The 4,664-nt window shown below is 37.6% G+C and overlaps 1 long non-coding RNA gene across 1 annotated transcript; it reads right to left on the bottom strand.

Annotated features, from left to right (window-relative positions):
• Positions 1–274: 274 nt before the first annotated feature.
• On the bottom strand, positions 275–730 carry LOC143564492 (uncharacterized). The gene is made up of 2 exons (XR_013140886.1): positions 610–730; positions 275–473 (listed from the first exon to the last, which is right to left on the bottom strand). It is a non-coding gene; the product is annotated as an uncharacterized LOC143564492 (long non-coding RNA).
• Positions 731–4,664: the final 3,934 nt, after the last annotated feature.

Raw genomic sequence — 4,664 nt, 5'->3', positions numbered from 1 at the left:
TTATTTACAATTGTTGGCAATCAAAGTCACAAAACTGCTTTGTATTAAAGGGATTAAACCACCACACTTATACAAGACACTTTAGCCACCTATTTATACTAAAACATTATAACATAAAATCTGCATAATCTTAAAACAACTTGCATAACTAGTTGCAAGTTACAACCTTATCTTCCTAGATATGCTAACCTCCATTATAAGTTATCCTAATATAACAACTTAACGCACAAGTTGTTTACACAAAACATCATTCTACTTAATCACTGTATTAACAATAATTAAATACCCTCTTTAGCCCACTCAACCACTGTATTAACAACTTTATCAATATCTGCGCATGAGACATTGTTTTCTTGACCTGCATCACCCGCATCATTTTTTACGACAACCAAAGATGTAATATGTTCAAAATAACAGCCTAAGCGTTTTATGAGCGTTTTTAACTGTGATTATAATTAAGCTGGTACATATACCTTTTTGAATAGCCATTGGATCACCAACACCAACATCTGAATCAACTGCATCACACAGATATAATAAGTTTAAAATAACAGCATAAGCATTTTATGAGCGTTTAAATTATACTTATAATTAATTTAGCCCAAATACCTTTTTGAGCAGCCACTAGACCACCAACACCAACATCTGAATCAACTGAATCTATTGCTGCAGATGTATAAGTATTGGGATCTTTCAACTTAAACAAAAATAGTTTTGAAATGGGAAAGAGAACTTGAAAGAAGAAAATATAATTTTTTTCTCACATAAACAAAAGAGTGATAAGCGTTTTATGGTGTCAGTTTCTTGTGTTTTAGGGGCCACATTATTAGTGAATCTGTTTTCCCATTCACAACATCTTGCAAAGATATTGTGATTTGATGGATGTCTATCCTTTCCTTGACGGACCAACTCGTTGATCTCTGAGCAAATTTTATCATATTTCTTCAACTTTTTATCCATTCCTTATTCCAAGACTGTAAAAAGAAAATATAGTTATTGTTAATTCAAAAACATTTTCAATTTATCCTGGGTGTGTGTTCCCAATGGCATTTGCAAACTGTGAATAATCGCTTACATAATCATCCAAATCTTGTTCAGCTGTTTGATCGGCATTACCTGTTTCAGATGCACCTTGACCATCTGTTTTTGATTATATATAATATTGTTATATAAACATTGAATTGCATGAAATACATATAGAAATAAGAGATATGAGAGTTTTTTAGAAGAAAATAACAAGTTTCTCACCATGTTCTTGTTTCTCCTCAGCTCCAGACTTACCGGCAGATGCATCACCATATGTACCACCACATGCAGTTTCATCAAGCACCTTACCGGCATCACTAACTGTCACAGGAGCAGTAGCAGCAGCAGCTTCATCAAGTCCCTTTCCTGCAGCACTAACTGTCACAGCAGCAGTATTAGCAGCAGCCGCATCAATCCCCTCCCTGTCAACACTAAATGTCACAGCAGCAGCAGCAGCATCAACAACCTCATATACATAATTTCCATCATATTATTCTAAGGGAGGACCATTATTCTCCAAGTATTTTTCCATCTTATTAAGAGTAGTTGTTATGTAGTTGACTGCAGGCGTTGTGACGGGAGTCCCAAATGGACCATATTTTATCTGGTATTCATGCGTGTAAAGCATCACAAGGAAGGTGATCGGACCGTTGTATTGTTGATTGACATGCTTCCATTCTTCCTTTTTCATCTTCAGGTTGTCAATTACATAGCTGCACCAGTCCATATTTGGAATATCTGAGACTTTGTCGAGTGCGGAGATGAATCGTTGATTGACTGTTGTTGATTTTGTTATAAATCCTATACAGGTGTTGAACAACATAAGGAAATTAATCTCAAATAGTTCACCAACTCCTTGATCCGCGACCAGTTTCTCGGTCACATGCTTTATACTTATTCTTGGAGTCGGGAATTGATTTTTGAACAAATCTATAGTAACATCTTCCCCCAATCTTGGTCTACTCTTGTCTAAAACAGGAATCTTACCCTTTGGTATCCCCAACACTTCATGTACATTTTGTGGTGTTATCTTAATAACACTGCTCCCAATGTTCAATTAATTTAAATGGTTATTATAGTCATGAGCAACCAATATCCCAAAGTTGTGGGAGTTTGGGTTACTTGAAGTCTTAACATTGACCCGAAACCGATTCTTCTACACAAGTTTTTTGGCTAGGGGTCATTGCCTTCACTGCATCAACAATATTATTAGGTGCACACCTATTCTTCAATTTTTTGCCTACAAATTCAAAAAAAGGTTCTTTTGATGTCTTCTTGGTTGGCTTCTTTTCTTTAATGGCTTTCTTTTTCGGACGCTGAAAGTCCGGGTCAGAAATGCTGTGTTCCACATATTTCCGCTTTGACAACAACCGGTTAATTTTTGTGTCAAGGGATGAATCAGAGTCTGCTTCCACAACATGTTTTGTTTTCACCTTTTTCACCACCGGAGCAACTTTTTTAGTCTTCCTTTTATCTCTCTTCTCATTTAGATGCTTAGCTTTATCAGTCTTGTTTTTTCGACAACTGAATCACATACATACAATAAAACAAGGGGGTAGGGGATAACAACATGAATCACAAGTGAACAGCAAAAGCTTATCAAACATCACATTGATAATTTTCATACCAAAGCCATAACACGCTTAGCATACGCTTATAACATGCTTTAATATTACACATAGATTTTAAAAAAACAAAGATATGTATTACAACAACACGCTTATAAAATGCTTTAATACATGATGGTAGATTACATAAGATGATTTAAACAAATGCTTTGCAAAACTCAATTACTGATGCTTAAATTCTCAGCGGTTACATTTTAAGAATAATTAAACCTAAAACGCTAAAAAAATCATAAATCAACACATGTTCCATATTTATTCTGAGACCTATCGTGCTTTTGCTTCGTCATTGGTTCCGTTCCAGAAGTAGATGAGTTAGGGTTCTTCATTTTCTCCTTATGCTTGTGCTTGTGCTTCACAGTAGAAACGAATCGTCGACGGTTTTAAGGAATATTGACTTACGACGGTTTTAAGGAATATTGCTTCACAGTTGAATTTTGGGAATAATTATCGCCGTTAGGGGGTAATTATTTGACCCTTTTAAAAGAAGCTGAGGCGCTTTTTAAATTTTAATCGTAAGGTTAGTTATTATTGTACAATATAAAAAGTTATATATATAAAATATTAGTGGGTGGTGGTGGGTTAAGGTTGTCATGATGGTGGTGGACGGTGGCGGAGGTGTGGTGGTTTGTGGTGGCGGATGTGTGGTGGTGGTGGGTGGTTGTGGTGGTTCGTGGTGGAGGATGTGTGGTGGTGGGTGGTGGTGGTGGGTAGTGGGTGGTGGTGGCGGAGTTCGGTAGTGGAGGAGGTGTGGTGGGTGGTGGTGGTGGAGGTGTGGTGGGTGGTGGTGGTGGGTGGTTGTGGTGGTTCGTGGTGGCGGATGTGTGGTGGTGGGTGGTGGTGGTGGGTAGTGGGTGGTGGAGGTGTGGTGGGTGGTGGTGGTGGCGGAGGTGGGTGGTTGTGGTGTGTTGTTAGTGGTTGGTGTTGGAGGTCGTTGTGGTTGGTGCCGGTGGTTGTGGCGAATGTGGGCGGTGGATGGTGGCAGTAGGTGGTGTGTAGTATGATTGAGGATATGTAATCCATGAGACGATGACGGTGCTATCCCGTATGATGACCATGATGAGTGGCCCAATTATGACAACGACGACGCTAATATAATGATACCCATATGAATACATGGATATGACAACCTGGGTTGGTGGTGATTATCATAATGATGCTGCTAACCTATATGGTACGGTTTGCTTACGCTAACCCATACGATGGCGACTATAGCTCGTACGATGATCATGATGTCTATGATGATGATCACACATATATATGATGATGATCAATTATAGGTACCTATATGAAAATACACCACACAGACGCACACACACACACAGATATATATATATATATATATATATATATATATGTGTGTGTGTGTGTGTGTGTGTGTTGATGATGATGGTGACACCGATGTTTAATGACATGTAACCCGTATGATCGACGACGACCATGATAACATATACGATGGACATACTGATGGTAGCCTGTACGACTGATTATGTCATTTGATGACGACAACAATTCATAAGATGGTGCCGAAAATGATCGCTAATATTGGGTGTTTTGTTTACGATAACCCATACGATGCTGAGTACATCCCGTACATGGCAATAGGTCATATATATGTTGGTGTTGATGATGATGTTGACGATGGTGATGACACTGATAACGAGATATATGTTACCCGTATGATCGACGCCGACTACGATAGCCTATACAATGACCACGTTGATTACCCGCACGTCTGATGATGATTCCGTTTCATGGTGACGGTGATCGATGATTATGATGATGATAATCACTATAACACATGATAATGATGATAACTTTATGATGTTGATCATCGTCATAACACATATGGTGATGATGATAACCTAGAAGATGATAATGATAATAATGGATAAAATTTTAATTTTATTAAAAATATACGATTTTTTAAACGAACTCAATTTTTAACGAAATTTATACCGGAATGTTCATAAAAAAACTAAGTAATACTATGTTTTTATATTTTTTTAAAAA

Source organism: Bidens hawaiensis, unplaced genomic scaffold, assembly GCF_021521415.1.
Source record: "Bidens hawaiensis isolate Kalapana, Puna unplaced genomic scaffold, B.hawaiensis_p1.1 tig00022007_1, whole genome shotgun sequence".
NCBI lineage: Eukaryota > Viridiplantae > Streptophyta > Magnoliopsida > Asterales > Asteraceae > Bidens > Bidens hawaiensis.
The sequence above is the reverse complement of the archived record's forward strand: the minus strand, read 5'-3'. Positions and strand labels throughout refer to the sequence as shown.